The sequence below is a fragment of the Ixodes scapularis genome, unplaced genomic scaffold, assembly GCF_016920785.2.
Source record: "Ixodes scapularis isolate PalLabHiFi unplaced genomic scaffold, ASM1692078v2 PGA_scaffold0__279_contigs__length_252992795, whole genome shotgun sequence".
NCBI lineage: Eukaryota > Metazoa > Arthropoda > Arachnida > Ixodida > Ixodidae > Ixodes > Ixodes scapularis.
The window spans coordinates 106759624-106779288 of record NW_024609835.1 but is presented as its reverse complement, the minus strand read 5'-3'; positions in this window follow the sequence as shown (position 1 = coordinate 106779288).

The window sequence follows — 19665 nt, the reverse complement described above, 5'->3', positions numbered from 1 at the left end:
TTCAGCGCAGACCTACACCCGATGTCGGGAATGCTTCGGCGCTGGGGTGTCGCATTGAATTGCCATTGAATAGCAAGGGGCAGCCGGTAGCTGTCGTCGTGCCATTGTGGGGTAAGTTGCCCTCGGTTCGTCATATGCCGCTTCGCTTGCAGAAGTCTCCAGTTGAAATGCCTGTCGAACTTGTTTCGAAACAATCTCTGCAATAAAAATAAAGGCCAGGCGACTGATGGCAGGAAGTAGCTTCCTAATCTCCTCCCGGACGTCGTGGATGATGACGCGGATGCCTGGGAGGCTGGCGTCGAAGTTACAGCTGGACGACTCGAGTGTCGAGACGCCGGGAAGTTGTTGATCGTGACAGGCTCGGGCATGCAGTGCACGTTCAATGTTGGAAGCCTCGGTGATAGGAAACCTTCGACTGCTGTCGGCGGGTTGCGGACAAGGCTGCCGAAGGTGTTGTCCCTCACATGAGGGATATGGGAATCTTAGTTTCTTTTATTTTGTAGCATCAGGGTCGGTGTGGGCACTCGATCGGACGCAAAACATCATCCACGAAGGCGGTGACGCTCTCTTTAGGGCCATGTCCTGGACAGAATCAGGAATGCGGCTCACTCTCTCATCGATGTTGGCTAACGAACGTGCTTTTCAGCTCGATTTTTCAAACTTCCCACGACACTAAGGAGGACTCATGGTCCTCAGACCAGTGCCTGGCAGTTTCTTCCACGAGAAGTATAGGTTCTGCAGGAGTTGGTTTTCTGTCCACCCATTGTGGCGGGCGACGCAGTCATATTGTTCAATCCAGCCCTCGACGTCTCGATACACTTTGCGTGAAAGGGCGTCGGGATGTGAGGTGCGACGGGAATGCAAACAATGGTGGGAGCAAAAACGGTTGGCTGCTACAGGTTTGTCATTGTCAGCTTCGGTTTTTCTTGCTGAAGACCGAGTTCTGGTGGTTCTTCCTGGTAGCTGGCACTGACTCGGATTTCAGGTTCCTCGAGGTGTGTTTGCGAGCTTCGTTGTTGTGGTACTCGCTCGTCTTGCGGCTTTCCTGCCGGGCTCGGGATAGGACTTGGTTCACGGCTCGCCGGGGGTTTAAGATGCGGGATAGTCCGCCCCCAGTGTTCCGTTATCGAGCAACACAGCTAAGGAGCCACCAGAGTGCGTACAAAGTGAAGGGCTATGGGTAAAGCACGCAGCACCTCCACCAAAACATACGATGACAGCCGAGCATGGCATGGAACTTTCCAGAATAGTAAGTATTGTCAGAAGATAGGACTGGAACAAGAATCCGTGACAATATAACAAAACTGACAGAAGAGAGTGTATCCTGACCACTCAAGAAGCTGCATTGCTTTAGTCGCATTCTGTCCGAATAAATCTTCCCCTCCGGGGTTTGGCGACTGCCGTGGACAAACTGAACTGAAATAGATGTGGGACCACATTTCTGGTTATGAGCCACTGCAGACTGTTGCCTCAAAGTCGCGTGAACGGGTGGACTGGGTAGGTAACACGCTCGATGAAATGTCCATACAGCTTGCAATTCGCGTAACAAGTTTTGATGAAACGTTTGTGTCGACGGAACGTGCGACAGACCAGCGGAATCAATACCAACTGCAACACTTGCGCTTCATGAAAGTGCACGTCTACGACAGAAGAATCAAAGCACGGCACAGGAACTATACCAGCTTAAAAGCAACTCTTCCGTGCGCCGCACACCTGTGCTCCGTGAAAGTGCACGCCTCCGCCGGAACAATTTGGGAGGTAGAACAGCATCATTTAGCACGGTACGAAAACTACCAGCTTCAAGGCAGCTCTCCAATGCGCCGCACAACCAAAGTGAGCCTTCGCTTATTTGCACGAAGCGGCACCACGATTGCACACTGACAAGCACGACTCACGGAATTTCCGTAGCTAAGCTGTGTATCCAGATACATCGCACACGCTTCACTGCAGACCTCAAAGATTCCAATGGTCAACGAGAGCACAGAAACGTCGCCTTAACATTTCTCCTAGTGATATCCGAATCAATCTGAGGTCCTAGAAATGCAGGGCCGATTGTCTCTTTCGTGGCCCTATCCCCGTCGGTCACCAGCGAAATTCACAACGTTCCTCCGTATTTTCACGTTACACCTACGTGAGACACTGCGCTGAACTCTCATTCGACCGGACTCATATCACGGCCTCCGTGTCTGAAATCAACTCGCCGAGACGAACGATAACGAACAAAACATCCGACAAGTTCCGGCCAATGCACCGGCCCAGCTGGCGCCAGCCGCTGCCTGGGCGTGGCCATCTTTCCTGTGACGTCACGTATTTGGTTTGGTCACGTGAGAAGTGGTCACATTTGCATACCATGGCAGCGGCCTCATTGGGGCCAGTTTTGAATGCAGACTGGAACCCCGGTTTATCGCTCTAAGCTCTTCTACCTCGTTGCATAGTTTGTCACAGTGACGTCACTTCCTTTACTCCTGCCCGCTGGCCGCCATTGCCAGGTAATGAGAATCAGACGTGGACGCTGCCGGCGCCGCATATGCACCACTCGATTGCGACTTCGCTACGAAATTTGTATCGCCCGTACAGCGCAATGGTGAAATCCATTCGCCATGAGTTCTGCCCTTTCTATTTCCAAGAGCTTGTGGGCCCCACACGGGCGCAGTGTGAGTCTAAAGTGAAGATGTGCGACGACGTCGATCCGCACACACCACGCGTCGGCGCGGGCACCACTCCAGATGCAGACGTGCAGCCAACCACGACGCACGTGGACGTTTTGTCTATGAACTACCTGTCGCTGCAAAAGATGAAGGCCTTCAAGGCCTTGGATGCCCATAACTATTTAACGAGTGGATGGGTGAAGAGCCTGACAGTGCCGCGTCTCCCATCGAAGCGTACCGTCGTGCTGAGCGAGGCGAGTTGACAGGCAATAAAACAGGCGTCTTTATGAGAGCCGAAGAGATGTGCCCGCTTTTGCCGCATTAGAACTCGCAGCATCTTAGCTGAATAAACTCGCCGCCGCCGCCGCAACACCATCGACACAAATGTGCTACAAACACTACACAATCACAGAAACGCTGCGATGAAGGTAAAAGCACATCCCTGCAGCGTGACGCTACCTGACACCAAACACTGGCTCGGCCGCTATGGCAATTCGCACCGTGAAGCGTCCAACTGAAGCGTCCAGAAATCAACGTAGAGTTAAATGAGCAACGTATTTATTACCAGTAACGAAGTGACGACCGCAGACACGGACACTTCCGATGTATGCGAGCAAGCCAGAGGCCTTGTGCGTTTCTCGGACAGCAGCTTTGTACGCTCGCACTGTCGCGTTATCACCCTTGGTAAACGGTGCAGCCCTACATTTGTCTCTTTCTTAATCTGCTGTGCAGAGGACCTGCTGCTGCTGCGGCAGCCGAACATCGCGCACATCCACACTGCGACCGCGACCGCATTCCAGAAGAAAGAAACGTGCACCGTGTACACCACAAACGCCGTAGCGACGCGGCCAACGCAGCAGCGGCCAACGTTGCCGGCACCGAAACCGAAACTATGTCAGTACCTGGCAATGGCGCTGGCATATCCCGTAACCACCGGCTGTGACGTCCCTAAGACGTCCGTCATGTGCAAGCCACGTATACACGAACTCAACTCTCCTACGTCACGCCGCAGTGGTGGCGCGCCGGACGCACTTCCGGTCTGGGGCGGTGGGCAGAAGTCGCCGTGCCAGGCACGCATTCCTGTGTTCCCTTAGAAGAAACGAGACAGAAAACCTGCCTTCTCGTCAAAATGCCGCGACGGGGGTTGTACCAACAGAGTCTGGAAAGGTTTAAGATAAGTTTTCATGTGTTTTTGCCCCCTCCGTTCGTCCGAAAACGTGGATAGTAGCCGTCAAAAGGGCAAACCAGACGCTGTCGAACTACGATTGCGTGCGCGGGCAACACTTTGTGGTCGCCAGATGTATTTGCTTTGTTCCAACATAAACGAGAGAAAACCGCCAAGTTGACCGAACCACCCACGGGTTCAGTGCGTCTTCAAATTCACATGGCCGCCTGATCGTTCGAACTTTCGTCTGCTCTTTCAAACGTCTGCTTTTTGTCGTCTGCTCGTTCAAACAAAAGCGGCCCGTAGACCAAACTTTGACCCGGTGATTGCAATAAGAAGTAATTGCAGGCCTCAAAAGACTTAAGTAGGCTCGGTGTAAGCAGTAGATACAAGATGTTGATCATTGGTACCGGTGGCCATCACCGACTTGTTACGCTTGGTCTGTTCCCGCTTCCGATTTTCAGTATCGACGTCGATCATCGCCGCTCTCTTCTACACTTTTGCAACACGAGTGACGTCGCTACCGAAAATAGCTGGAAGAATCTCATCATGGTTTTGGCGTCCATTCTGCGGCGTTCATGCGAATTAAACGCCGCACGTCAAACTATTTACGCAAAGTTTAGCGGCGTAACGAGCCTTGATAATTTCGCTTAGGCGATTAAAGTGGTAAGACATTGCGATGAGGACGTAGAATCGACAATTCCAACGCGAAAAAGAGTATAAACTCACACAGACGCCGACAACGTGACATTCCAATGGTCTGTTGACGCGGGACACGGTGCTTCTTGTCCGTACCCCATGACGCATGCGTTCGAACTGTCGTCTGCTCTTTCAAACTTGGCTGCTTTTTGTCGTCAGCTCGTTCAAACGACAGCGGCCCGTAAACCAAACGTTGACCCGGTAATTGCGATAAGAACTAAGTGCAGGCATCAAAACACTTTTGAAGGTTGATTGGGGTAAGTGGGCTAAGTGTAAACAGATACAATAAGATGTTTATCATTATTGTTACCGGTGGCCATCACCGACTTGTAATGCCCGATTCTACTTGCGGTTTTCAGTATCGACGTCCACCATCTGAGCTACGGTCCACGCTTTTGCAGTCCGAGCAACGTCGCGTCTGAAAACAGCGAGCAGAATCTCATCGTGGGGGTCAGGCTTTAGCGCCCATTCTGCGGCGTCCACGTGAAATGAATCGCCGCACGTCACATTTTTCACGCAAAGTTTTGTTTCGTTAGTTTTGCTGAAGCCGCTCAAGTAGTCAGACATTGTTAGGAGGACGTAGCATCAACAATTCCAACGCGAAAAAGAGCATGGGGACTCCCACCGACGCCAACAACAACGCAATTCAATGGTTTGTTTATGTGCGACGGCGGGCTTCTTGCCCACCATCCACCGCGCATGCGCGGCGCCGGTGGCGTCCGCTAGGGGCGCTCCGGTTTGTTTGTCAACATGAGTTGGTGTATACGTGGCTTGCACATGACGCCATTTACGATGACCTCCATAAAAAAAGAAAAGAAGGAGCTCCCCTCTTATCACGATCCTCCTTTGTCCCTCCCGCATAAGCACAGACGTCGCTGTTCTCCTCCCAGAAGGTTATAAAAGATTAACCTGTCACTCCAAATTCTTACAAAAGCAGCTTCTCTCTCCTCCTTTTACATGGTGTTCATAAGTATGCGATGTGACGTCAGGGCAAGGAGCCTGTACGTGGCTTGCACATGACGTCATTTCCGATGACCTCCAGAAAAAATGAGAAGAAGGAGCTCCCCTCTTATCAGGATCCTGCTTTGTGCTTCCCGGACTTGCACAGGCGTCGCTATTCTCCTCCCAGAAGATTATAAAAGATTAACCTGTCACTCAACATTCTTACAAAAGCAGCTTCCGTCTCCTCCTTTTACATGGTGTTCAAAAGTATGCGATGTGACGTCAGTGCAAGGAGCCTATACGTGGCTTGCACATGACGTCATTTCCGATGACCTCCAGAAAAAATGAGAAGAAAGAGCTCCCCTCTTATCAGGATCCTGCTTTGTGCTTCCCGGACTTGCACAGGCGTCGCTATTCTCCTCCCAGAAGATTATAAAAGATTAACCTGTCACTCAACATTCTTACAAAAGCAGCTTCACTCTCCTTCTTTTTGCATGGTGTTCAAAAGTATGCGATGTGACGTCAGTGCAAAGAGCCTATTCGCGACTCCAACTAACTATAGCTGGCGCCACTCATTTGCCAAGATGGCGGTTATAGTGAGGGTCGGAGATGCGTGCCGGGCTGTTCAGCCTGTCTCTAGTGTGCTGGCTTCACTGAGCGACACAAATTATTTCTGGTAATACGAGGAAGCTAGGGTGTTATGGGCGCAGGTCACCTCCTTACCGTGAGAACAAGAACGGAGTTTAGCGTAATATTTACGCAAGGATGTGCTTTTTAATTCTGGAGCGAAACCGAAACTAATCTCTATTTTGTATTTAATTTTTGCATATAGGGTTTAAATTCGGATTCTTTCATAACTCAAGATGTGTCTCACATCGTAATTATTCAGTTAGAGATGTTGATCGCGGAAATTTTATTTTGTGACATACATGTTAGATCCAGGCTGATATTTGTAGTTGTTGAAAAAAATGGGTGTTGATATTTGTGTGTTGAATCATGAAAAATATTGAACTGCGGGCCTTTTAATTTTTTTTTGGTATTTAGGTGTTTAATTGGTTGAACATTATTCCCAGCACAACGAAAAGAGAATAATTTCAATTTTTACAATATATCCACAAAACGTATAAATTAATAAACGCTGTTCTCACTTCAACAACCCAAAGACGGAATCCGAGTCAAACAGCAGAAGTGTGTGTGTGTGTGTGTGTGTGTGTGTGTGTGTGTGTGTGTGTGTGTGTGTGTGTGTGTGTGTGTGTGTGTGTGTTCTTATAGCAACGGGTGTGACGCATATAACTTTCTATTGCAACCAGTGTTTGACTTTTTTTTCTGTCTTGATAACGATGTCAGAGTTTTTCATATGCTAAAAAGAAAATAATATCAATCCTTTATGGAAAGACTATTATGGTTAAATGGCGTATTTTCGTGATCTTGGCGTTCATTGGGGGCATGCATTGCCGCGATTTGTATTAGAATAATAATTTTAAAATTCAGATATTTTAATACCTATTCTTTAAGCTCTAATATAATTTGTTGCTTATGATCTAATTTCAAACGCTCAAACAAATATGACAATCAAAAGTGTGCTAATTATCATCCCTGGTGCCAATTGCAGCATTTTGAACTACCAAGTGATAAAATTTAAAAAAAATTAAATAAATGAAAACATTCTAGCCAATGTGAGAAATTCATGTAAAATTACATTAATTGTGGGTAAAGTATATTTTGCTATCAAATTCGCGACGTTTGACAATCGGCAAAACGTCCAAAGTCGCCGCCAATACCCTTCCAGACTAAATGCATTCCCAAAAATAAAAAAGGACAAAGATAAGAAAAAATGTCCTTTATTAAATTACCAATCTTTTTATAACATTTAGTTACTTTCATTTTTACGCTCTGTCGTTTTCCCAATCTCGGCCTTTGCACTTCGAAGGAACGCCTACCTGCTTGCACCTCTGCTCACTGCAGCACGTTTCGTTGGCGTTGGAAGCCGGTGAAAGAGTGGTGAGTTTTAGTACTGCGTATACGAGCGAACGAAAGCGCCGGGTGTTTACGTCAGCTTTGCGTGTTCCACACTGCGCGTGCGCGGCGCCCAAAATTGCGGTTTTGGATGGCGCATGGCGATGAGGCGCGTGCACAACCGTGGGGCACGCACCTCTAACGCAAACGCACACCGCTTGCGTTTGCTTCTATGCGCATTACTAAAACTCTCCAGTAAGGTACAATCTCATACCGGCTGCAGCACTACGTTGGGACAATGATGAGTGTTGTTTGCATTCGGAAATGAAATTTCGCGAGCCACGATCGCGAGCAGTTCCGCCGTGCCCGCTGAGCAGGAAAATCGGGGGACCCTCCCTAGAGCGCTTCCCGGTTCCGCCGCGGGAAAACGAGCGTCGAGCTGGAGACGCGAATAGGTAGAGCATGGCCCGTGCCTTCACATCCGTCCTTGACGTCAAACCCCTTTACAGACTTCTCTCCCTAGCCTGACCCGACCATAAATCCGCCCCTGGACGAGAGCCGGCGAAAATGTGATTTACGAATCGTGAAAATTCTAAACGGATTCAAGAAATAACTCAAAATACTTACAACTTCTCCAACGCGTCAAGCGTGCCGTTCTTCCTCGCGACCTTAAGCCTAAGCCCGAGAAACTTTAAAAACATCGGGAACTGTCAAAGGTTGAAGGGCTTATGTAAGCTCCCTGGAGGAATTGTCATTGCACGAGTTCCTGGAACAGCCGAAACCCAGGAAGAAAAGAAACTATGCGTGCTCGTTGACAGCTAATGAACTAAAGTTGATTTTTTTTTCTTTTTTAATAAGTGTGAAATATTATTAATTCAATCTTAATTTTGACGACACGAGAAAAGACATATCGCGCACAAAAACAAAACAAACCAAAACCTTTGCTGTTTGTAATTATTCCTAAGAGTTTCGAGAAATAGGGTTGTACTTTTATCGAAACGGACAAGCACCAGCGCTCGCTGGAAAGATTTGTGATTAATTTTTATATATATTTTTAACACTTGATTCTATGGAGGGATTATTAAATCAGCTTTCTCTGTGGGTCTACTGATAAAGAAATAATCTCATATTTCATTTGCATCTTTTTTTCCTTCCGTTCTTTGAGGGCCGTTGAAATCCCATTTAGTACTTGACGGTATATAAGTTGGTTGTGAACTTATCAGTAATTTAGCGTTGCAAATGGCTGTGAAATGTGGGCGTCATAATCGAAGCGTTCTTCTTTTATACAGTCCCCTTCTCCCTCCGCGGTGCCCCAAGCCACTCGCGCCAGAAAAAAAAAAGAGAAAAAATTGAAGTGGCCAAGGTGGTCCTTCATTTGCTTACAAATAAAAAAATCATATAAAAAGAAAAAGTTGGTCACTGGGCCGGAAGCCAGTCATTTCAGGGTGCCGATGTTCTGTCCCGAGCGAGTGAGCCTTTTGCGCGCAAGCGTTCTGGTACCCTGGCGCGTTGTATGAACCACGTTCCAATTGTTATCGTCACATAGCTGCTTTAAGTTGAACGACCCCACCGACGCCGAGTTTCATAGGGTAGTTTCGCTTTCGCTCACCAATTCGTTATCTAGCATTCACTCCCGGCTACGAGCGCTTAAACACGGTTGAAAATGTGCTACATACGTTTATTGGTTAAATACCAATCCTTTTTTATTTTTTTTTGTGGGAAAAAACGTTTGAAGGCTTTGTCATAAAAAAAAAAGAAGAAAAAAAAAAAAACACCGTCCTTACTGTTTTTTTTAGCACAACATGAAATTGAAACGATGTATATTCACAGGTGCATATATACCTCATCTCACACGTTATGTTGACGGCTGCCAGAGGCACAGGTCTGAGGGCAGGGCTTAGCCAAACACTTCGCTTTCGCGAGCACTCACTAAGTTTGAGGTGCTCGAACACGCTTTTGCAAATGCTCCTAATATAACTTTATGAGATGCAGTAATTTTATTTTTTGTTTCCTTCGCTTTTATTTCTGCCCGCTTTAACTTATTTTTGAGATGTTGCACAACGTTTTGAATGACCTCCTCAAAGAAGGTTGCCGCTTGGATTCTCAGGAGTCCCATCACGCGTTGAACAAAACCGTCAGTCGCCACACGCGTTGATCCCCCCCCCCCCCCCCCCCCCCGGTCATCAGGGACGGCCCTTGTTCCTTCACGAACCTTCGTGCAGTTTTGTCTAAACACATTACACGTCCGTGGGCAGGGACGCTCTTGTTGACGCATGATGGATGGAGTGATGGTCCAGACGGCAACTTTATTTTTCCGATGGTATTCAAAAGCGTCTGGCACGTCATAATAACATCCTAAAAGTGTGAGGGGATTATGTGAAGAAGTAGCCAGAGTACATGTCCACATTGTAATTTTAATAGAAAATTTTTGTTTAACTTTCATGTTCTTGTTTACACAGTTCATTGGAACATTCAGAGAAAATCAGTCCACGTACTCTGGTCTCGGGTGAGTCGAATTGCCTATCTCAGTATTTTTCGGACGTTTGCGATCAGATTAGTAATAAAGCATTCTTATTTACGATGTGCCGGGTTTGTGAGAGAAAAAACATCCCATTTTTGCAGCCCGTGTAAATAAAGTGAGCCTTGCAGAAAGCCGAAACTTGGCGTGAGTGTGACTCTAGCTGTGGTGTTAAACTGCGAAAACTTGAGAATATGGCGTGACCTGGCTAAAAATAAAAACAGCAAAACAAAAGTTATTCAGGCGCTGACGTACACCGAAAGCGAATATGGGCACACGGCAAATGTAGTTTTTTTTATTAAACACAAAAAAAAAGCTTGCCGGCGAAAAAGACAGTATTGTTTTCTTTTTTATCACGCTTTTTCTTAACAAATTCCGCAGACATTATTTGCATTGTCATTTCTTGGTTTGACGAATATTAGGCTTAGGTGAACGTCGGCTCATAAAAAATAGTTTGTTTCTTTTTTCCAAATATCGTCATCCCAAACTTTTGAATTATATCCCCGTCACTAGCGTCATATTTTGACGGAGTTTCAGCGCTCTGAACCGCTTAATTTGTTTTGTGGACCTAGAAACCTGGCTGAACATTCTCTCATTGACCCGGTTTTTAAACAGCAGGTAATGCATAAAGTTCAACTAATAAGGGCCTTTGTCTAAGGGTCAGACACACAGGACTCTAATAAGACTCGTAATAATAATAACAATAATGATTTTTTTTTATTTTACATGAAAGTACATATAAAAATGATCTGCCCCACGAAAGCAAAAATACTTATATGTGGGACCAAGTAGTCCACAAAACACTGTATCGACGTGCCTTTCTTTAATCACAACAGTAGCAAACGATAACAAACAATAACAAACGTTAATTTTGATTGAGAAGTTAAAAAGTGTCAACAAGAAAACGTTTTATTTGTCTAGAAACTTTTTCTCATTTTAAAAACGATTGCAGAAGGTTTTGGTAAGTAGTAAAATCGCATTTTCATGTGGATGGTGTTTTGCATTGAGAACATAGTCATATATAGCCAAATAAATATATATTTTGATTGTAACCTTATTTGAATTTGTTGCTGTGGCTGTTGTTTACATACCGGAGGTATATGTTATAATTGTATTCTATCATCTTTCCACTGTTCTTTTTGTTTTTAGTTCTAGCATGACTACCATTTACGGAAGTTAATTTACTTATGGTATCTTTTACGAATTGATTGTGTTGCTGTTTACTTTTTCTTTTTGCTTTGATTTGTTTTGTAGAGCGGCTGTGTAATAATTAGAACTGTTGATATTATGTAACTATCCTGAGCTCAAAACTTTAGGGGGCAGAGGCATTGTCAGACGCCACGCCTTTATCTCTGCCCCCTGCAACGTAGACCTTCGAAACAACAAAAACAACAATAACAACAAAAAAACTGTCTGGTGGACGTTAGAAAAAATCCCGGCTAGTAGTCGTACAGAACTGCTAATCTAAAACGTGAACCACCATAACCCTATCTCAAAAACTCAACATCCACTCACTTTTAAAACACTAAACATTTTATATGATATTAAAAAAAAAAGTGGAACTTGTGTGAAATAAACCACGTTTACCTTACTCGAGACGAGCTGAGAACGTTAGGATATAGTCGAACAACTAGGGTTCCGTGTTTTCGGTAAATACCGATAAACCCAGAAAATTAAGCCCTGAAACGGTTTCATCAAAATCTGTTAGAACCGAAAGACCCCGAATCGGAGCTGTCCTTGACTAAGAAAAGCGAAAGCTACGCGGGATAGAAATTCATGTTTGCAGTTTCATTTTATGTTATCCCTAAAATGGGACCACCAGTGAAGTGTTTGTGAGGCTATTCCATTCCTCGGAACTATATCCCCTATCTTATATTCAGTTCTTTGCGGCACAAATAACTTCTCTAAGTATTCAGATAATAGCCCATGTACTCTGAAGGTTGGAAAATCCCATTCCCGTGTGTTATTTTCTGAAACATAAGTACCGATAAACGCCGATTATTTTTCTGACCCCGGAACTACGTGACATCGAAAAACACCGAATATGTAAGAACCCCCCCCGGGCCGATTTTGAAGAAAACATATCCGTAAACACGGTACCCTACTTAGCGGTAGGGTTCAGTGTCTTTTATCTAAACCGATAAAAACCGACATTTGTCAGCTGGATTCATTTTTCCTAATTTGTTCTTAAGCTTTTTAGTCGTTTTACTGATTTGTCGATTTGTTCGCCATCTTTGGGCTTTTCCTTTATTACACTGAGGGAGGAATGAACAATAAGCATACGTTTTGGGTCAAAGATTTGTTATTTTTCGTGATCAGGTTTTGCGTGCCATGTTTAGCAAAAACTCAAGAATAAGAAAGTGCATCCGCCGAGAAACGGAACAAGAAGAGGAGACGAAAGCGCGGCGGGGACGTGAGAATTTAACACCGAGCTCTGGTTGGTAGGATTAGTGGGTAGACCTAAGGCTAGCTGCTATTGTCTCCGCTGCCCTCGTCGAACACATTCAAAAACAAGATCCTAACGCCTGACGCCGGCGTTCAGCGTTCCTAACGCGTTCGACGAGCGCAGTGGAGACAACGGCAGCCAGCTTTAGGTTTACCCACTAATCTTTCGAATCAGAGCCCGGCGTTCTCACGTCCTCGCCGCGCTTTCGTCTCCTCTTCTTGTTCCGTTTATATCTTCAGATAAACAAAAACCACGCATATAACAAAAAAAAAAAACAAAAAAAAAAAACGCGGTATATTATTTTATGTGTAAATAGTCACAAATGCAAATTTAGACAGAAAGCAGAGCCAAAACCACCGAGCAATAATGATAGAAAATCAGGACCCTATTAATTAAAGATAGACACGTGCGTGGTTACCTCATGTGATTCCCGAATGACATCGCAAATGCTTTTAGCCTTTAAACACGCGACATCTACTCTTACGTATCACCTTGTCATTTACAGCGATTCCCGTTTGAAACGTAAGAATTAACCGACTATTTTAAGACAAGTGGTGGCTTCACAAGCGCTGTCCTCGTCTTCTTTACCTCGTTCTCCATGTTCTCTGCGTTCTCCACATAACGTTGTCTTAGGATTCAGGAGGTGTAAGGAACAAAAGGAGAGAAACGAGCAGCAACGTTCGCCGCCATTCAAGTATCGTCCGCCTGTTTGTCTCTCATCTCCAAGGCAACACCAAAGGGAACGCGCGTGTCGCAGATGACGTGAACTTCTAGCTCGCTCCCACGTAACACTAAGAAAGCCAGCCACGTTGAGGGAGAAGGTAAAGTATACAAAATTATACGAAGAAATGCGATTTGCGCAGGATGCCGTGACCGAATACCATTGACGCAGAGGTGTGAGCACGTCAATATGACCCAGAGTCGTTCGCAATACCCGTCATGCTTTCCATCCGGGTGGACTGCACTACTCCAAACGTAGCTCAGACAAGAAAATAATAAAAAAACAACGGGAAGAGTTTTTGTTTGAAGCTTTTCTGTGGCCCAAAATACTAGTACGAGCGCGGGAATCGAGCAATATCGGTTTTCCACGGGAAGGTCACTTGAGTAAAACGTTTTCGCGGTTTATATTCAAATGAAACTCGCAACACCGAAGTCTTCTTTCATAATGAAGAAATTCCCCTTCTTAAAACATGACGCTGGCAAAGAAATTTAATAAAAGAAGTCAAAATAGACTTTTTTTTGTTAATTTAACTTTGTTTAAAAGGACAATCGATGGTGTCTTCTATACAAAACATACTATGAAGCAGACATTAATCTTTGTGGACGTGTGCTTGGAATGTATATATGAACATGTTTGTGTGCTTTACAGGTCAAGGCTTTCGAGTTGTTACTATATAAGCGCGAAAAATTACCAGGAATGAATAAATGAATGAATTGATAGCAGTAAAACGCGAAGAACATATAGATTTAAAAAAAAAGTGTAGCTGAATAATTTTTTCTACAAGTTCTAGGAACTCTTAAAATTGGTTTTCAAGTGTTTCGCTTACAAAGATGTTAATTTATTATGCAGGCAATGTTTAGTTAGTACGACTTCGGTGCGCTTAGGTCCTGGGCGTGTTTCATTTTCTACTTTTCGGCAGTGAGTGCAGCAGACAAGGTCAATGAGAGTAACTTTCCACTTGGCCACTGTCTTCGTGAACAATGCAATTTTTAGATCTAATTGTAGTCGTCATTCGCGGAGATTCTTTAGGGACTTATTTAGAATGTACTAGGTTTCACTACACTAGTAGTTTTGATACCAGGTTTTCAAGGCAAGAAATGACCTCTTTAGCAAATATGACTTTGCCGTGCCCGAAGAATCAACAATTTGTGTAAAAATTACCATTGACGTAGAAACTGCAATATCTCTCAGCCTTGTTAGTGTGGGTTCATAGGGAACAGTTTGATTCTAATGAGGTCGAAGCCTCTGATATTTCAGCAGCCTTTTGCAGTGTGAACTTGCCTAGCGGTAGGAGAAAAATATGCTCAGGCTTCCCCCTACTTCCTATGGTTGCCCCACTTTCTGCCTAACAGTACAACATACCTAACCTGTCGTTAATACCTATTTACTTTTTTTAGTGTAACCCTGTCTTTTAAAACGTCAAATATCATTATATTTGAGTCGCATCAAATTAAAACGTTCTCGACAAACGACATATATTCAGTCAAGAAATAAAAACGTCTAACAAGTGAAGGAACAACTAGATATTAATTAAATGCACAGGCAATAAAAGTGAGGCAAATTCGATAAAATCGAACCTCTCGAAATTGGAAGATTGATGAGCTAAAATCACGCTAAAAATATTTTAATTTTGGAAAAAAGAAAAACTTTTTAAAAAGCATAACTTGGACGCCATCGTTTACTTTGTCCGTATTCTACGCACAGGACCAGTGAACTGCCTAATGCGGTGAGCAAGAGTTGAAACGATGCGCATTATCTGCGCCATTTACTATCGAGGGCGTGGTCATTTACACCAAGTCCGCGATAGTCAGTCCTGGCACGTACACGGATGCAGAGGAGAATTGCCGAGCAGGTTAAGGCCTATTGTGAAAACAAACCAAGATTTTTCTCGTTCTTGTTCCATTACTTAGCACAGGATATAAAAACAGAAACGGAAATACTCGGGTCAAAGTTATATTATTATAATATAAACGCATTCATACTAATCACTTATGTTCATGCATACTCTAACGAAGATATGTGATTTTTTTTTACAGTCGTATATATTTTCTATCTCAGAAAATATTTTAGATGAATCATAAACTTCTATTAATTTTTAAATATTAAGCGAGAGATACGTTTCTTACATGTAATACGGATATAGTCAGATGAGCTTTATTGTGACCGACTGCAGCGAGCATAAAAAACTTCGCTTTTTAAAGTGCATGATTATTGCTAAATATTGTTTATTTAGCAGTAAAAGCGTACATTCCATTAAAAATTTGTTATTTAATAGCGCTTTGACATGTTTTTTTTTTAACAAAAAATAGAGCGAGACTATTAAAAAATGCAATTACCGGTTCAGGGGCACGCTTCTTTTAATTGGTTCAAACTTAAGCTGAAACAAGAAGCTCCGCCTTCAGCGCTAGCTTTCTGCCCTTGCTAACACAAGCTTCAACGTGCAGGCACATGCAACCAAAGCACAGCGGAAGCCAGCGAGCTCGCGCTGATGGCGGAGTTCCTTTTTTCAGCTTAAGGATGAACGGTGTATAGTGGCGGGTTTGATTTGCATGTGCGTGTGGTTTCGTTCATAAACACGCCGCAGGAATGACCAATCAATGCTGCGCAATTCTTTGTGCCCGATATTTGTAGATGTAACTAGAAAGCCCCGCCAGACTGATTGTTAAAGAAAAGGCTATAAGCGTTTAGTGTAAGCTCTAGCAAGGTAAATACTTGGACGGTTTGGAGACAAACATTCGGAGCGACAATCGCTGTTCTGAACATTCAGAACATGTTTTTTTTGTTTTGCGGTGCATTTCGCGTTGCACAGCTTGATTTTCATTGTTCAAAATTTAGTTTTCTACTCTGCCTAAAGTTACTGGGGTATGTCTGGAAACGAGGAATTAGTTTACGCAATAGAAATGTGTCTAACTGATGTTAGTTTATGTCACGTTTCTTTTCGTTGCTTCTACCTTCGATCCAGGTTCAAAACATTTCGTGGTACCAGCTTGCCAGCACTGTTCTTAGGTGTTTGAGGCGACCATACAACTTATCCGCAAGCAAAGGCTATGAGCGAGCAAAGGCTATAGAAGGAGCTCTATAATTTCTCTTTGTGTGACCAGTCGTGGGCACGTACTTCGAAAAACTGTAAACGTAGAAAACAATGCTTTTCTACGTTTACAATGTCATGTGTTTAACGAATGAGTGTGCAACACGGGATGCTGCGCGTTATCGGAACGCAAACACGGTCGGAGGCAAGTCATAGAGTCAATATAATAATCCAGAGTGAAAGGTCCCATGAATTGGGGCCGCTTCGGAACGGCGAGGCATAGACGCGGAGATCGGCGGCCGCAGTTATGCACAGAGAAGCAGCAAGGCATCTCCTGTAAGGTCTGTACCTTGTTCTTTTCTAGCTTACTTTAGAGGAAAACGCCGGAATCGCGCATTGGATAAAACTAAATCAAGTTGTCAGGCGCTCAAGCAACTTAGACTCGTCTCAGCAAAACGAACACGTTTAACCTTTCGTCTGCTTTCTTTCTCCGCTCTTCTGTCACTCTATTTTTCTTTCTGCCTCTCGGGAGTCGGGACTGCCGATGTCAGCGCTGTTATTTTCCAGCCCCGGCGAGGCCGCGCTTCAATTACGGTGCACTTACAGGGACGGTCCGCAACGCCATCACTCGACAGAGACCCTCTCGAAGACCCGGAACCAAGGCTTTTGAACATCTGCCGAAGTAAATAACGTCAATGGGTCTTTGTCTTCCTCTTTCTCTAACATCGAGGGAAGCTGCTGCTACGAAGCCACAAACCTCTCGGACAACGACAGGGGCTGCTGGACCTCATTTTCATCAACGCCAACAGCCACCTTCAAATACACTAGGATTTTGCCGGTGACGCAATATCGTCACTTTACCGCGGCTATACACCAACTTATCTCTGTTACGTCTCGGCGCGGTGGTGGCGCGTCGGACGCACTTCTGGTCTGGGGCTGTCGGCGGAAGTCACCACGCGGGACGTGCATTCCAGTGTTGTTTTTGGAAGAAACCAGACAAAAACCAGGCTTCTCGTCAACACGCTGCGACTGGGGCTGTACAAAAAGTGTCAGTAAAGCTTGAAAGGTCAGTTTTCATGCGTCTTCTGCCTTCTCGGTTTGTCCGAGAACGTTGATAGGTGCTGTGAAAAATAAAAACCAGGCGCCGTCGGACCACGATTGCTTGTGCGGGAAGCACTTTAGATTGAATTCACGGATACTTGTGGTCGTCAGATTTATTTGTTTTGTTCCAACATGCTCGAGGGAAAACCGCAAAGTTGTACGGACCACCTGCGGACTACGTTCAGTGCGTCAAAGTTCAAACGGCTGCCTGATCGTTCGAACTGTCCCTGCTCTTTCAAACTTGTCTGCTTTTTGTCGTCTGCTCGTTTGAACGAGGCCCGTAGACCAAACGTTGACCCGGTAACTGCGATAAAAACTATGTGCAGGCCTCAAAAAACCTAAGTTTGAAGGGGGGTTGGGGTAAGCATAGGCTCGGTGCAAACAGTAGATACGAGGAGATGTTGATCCTTGTTACCAGTGGCCATCACCGACTTGTTGTACCTGATTCACTACGTCCGGTTCTGCTTGCGATTTTCAGTACCGACGTCGCCTATCTCAGTTACGGTCCACGACTTTGCGGCCCGAGCGGCGTCGCGACTGAAAATAGCGACCAGAATCTCATCATGCGAATCAGGCTTTAGCGCACATTCTGCGGCGTCCACGCGGAATAAATCGCCGCATGTCGCATTATTAACGCGAAGTTTTGAGGTTTAACGAGCCTCATTATTATTATTTTTTTTTTTTTTTTGAGGCCGCTAAAGTAATAAGACAATGCCAGGAAGACTTGGAATCAGCAATTCCAACGGGAAAGAGAGCTCGGGGACTCACACAGACGCCGACAACATCGCCTTCCAATGGTTTGTTTATGGGCGACGGCAAGCTTCTTGCCCACACTCCATCGCGCATGCGCGGTGCCGGTGGCGTCCGCTAGGGGCGTTCCCGTTTGTTTCTAAACATGAATTCGTCTATATAAGGCAGACCCGTGGACACTAGCGGTAGAGAGAGAATGGGACTTGCCATCGAGCCCTTCCATAAAATCATGCCTCATTAAAATATCATCATCTTATAGCTGAAATCCTTCCGACCAGCCTGTCTGTCCTCAGCCATTAACGACGCACAAGATCTTTCGCGTTTTGCGCTGCTGTCTTTACCCCTCTGAGGCAAACAGGATGGTACATCACAACTGACCCAAGGGTCGCTCCGCAGGTTCTGTCAGTTTTGTCCTAATCCATTCTCAACAACAGGGCAATCAGAACACGTGTGAGCTTGTTATCGCGCACACAACGTAAAGTACCTAGCTTTATCGAACAAGCGAAGGCTCATGTACCGTCCCTCACTACCTGCTCGAAGAACTTTGGCAATCTATTCTTCTTGCAACTGCTGGTCCTTCGAAAAGCTATGAAGCCCGACGCCGGCCCTTGTGTCTGGTGCTGTTGCTGCGCGTAGCGAGGGACGCAACACAAGATTCCCCCAATGAAATAAGGGTAAAAAGGCGCAGGATAGGCTCGCGAACGATCTTACGTATACTACTTATAAACCCCAAACAAAGAACGAAAAAAAAAAATAAGACGTCGTTGTGTTCCTTTTTTTCCCCTACGCTTGTTTTCTTGTTTCGGGGTTTTCAAGTGTAAGTAAAAACCAGCAATGAAAGCGGAATACAGTACAAAAAGAAATTGATAAAAAAATACTGTTAACGCTCTCCGTGCAATGCTGGCCGTCAGCTAAATCTTCACTGCGTCTCCGCCCCTCGACCGCACCAGCCCCGCTGCTCAAAGACTAAAGGTCCCACAATGCATCGCAGCAACGGCGGGCACCGAAACTTTCTGGTGATATCGGTTTCTTTCATATTTGCCGAGCTCAAACCGCGTTTTGGACTGGCGCATGGCGAAGACGCTATTTCTTTGCATACGCGAAGCTTTTGGATACTCTATCCTAAACTCGCGATAAGAAAAAGTCCCATCAATTTTAGAAACAATGTGCGAGTGCAGTCACGTCTCCGAAATAATATAGTTGTTAGCTACGTTACGTGTATTCTATAAAGACAACTATCCAACACTGCACTTTGGGCGGCTGTCAACTTTGCAGGCCTGTATCTTGTGAGATATTTGCATCACGTGGTCGAACCTTTTCTGCAATGTGTACTTTATCCACAGCTATAAAATTATATAAATGTAAGGTATTTATAAAGCGGTTGTTAAGATATTGGTTTACAAACACGTGATCTTACTGAAAAAATAAGATCTAATTATTCTGTTTTTTATTTTTATTTTTATTTGGCTTGGGGGGGGGGGGGGGGAGGAGGACGCGATAGCGTGTTTTGCCATAGATGGAAGTGGTTGTGTAATAGCTTGGCTGCTGGCTGCGTAGGGGCGGCGCGCGCCCCACGATCACGTGGGTTTCTGCGTACGGAGGCCCCCGGATTTCGCCAGAGAGGGGCACCAGCAGCTACCGCTTTGAAATAATACCACGGCAGTACATAGAATGTTTAACAATAGGCCCTT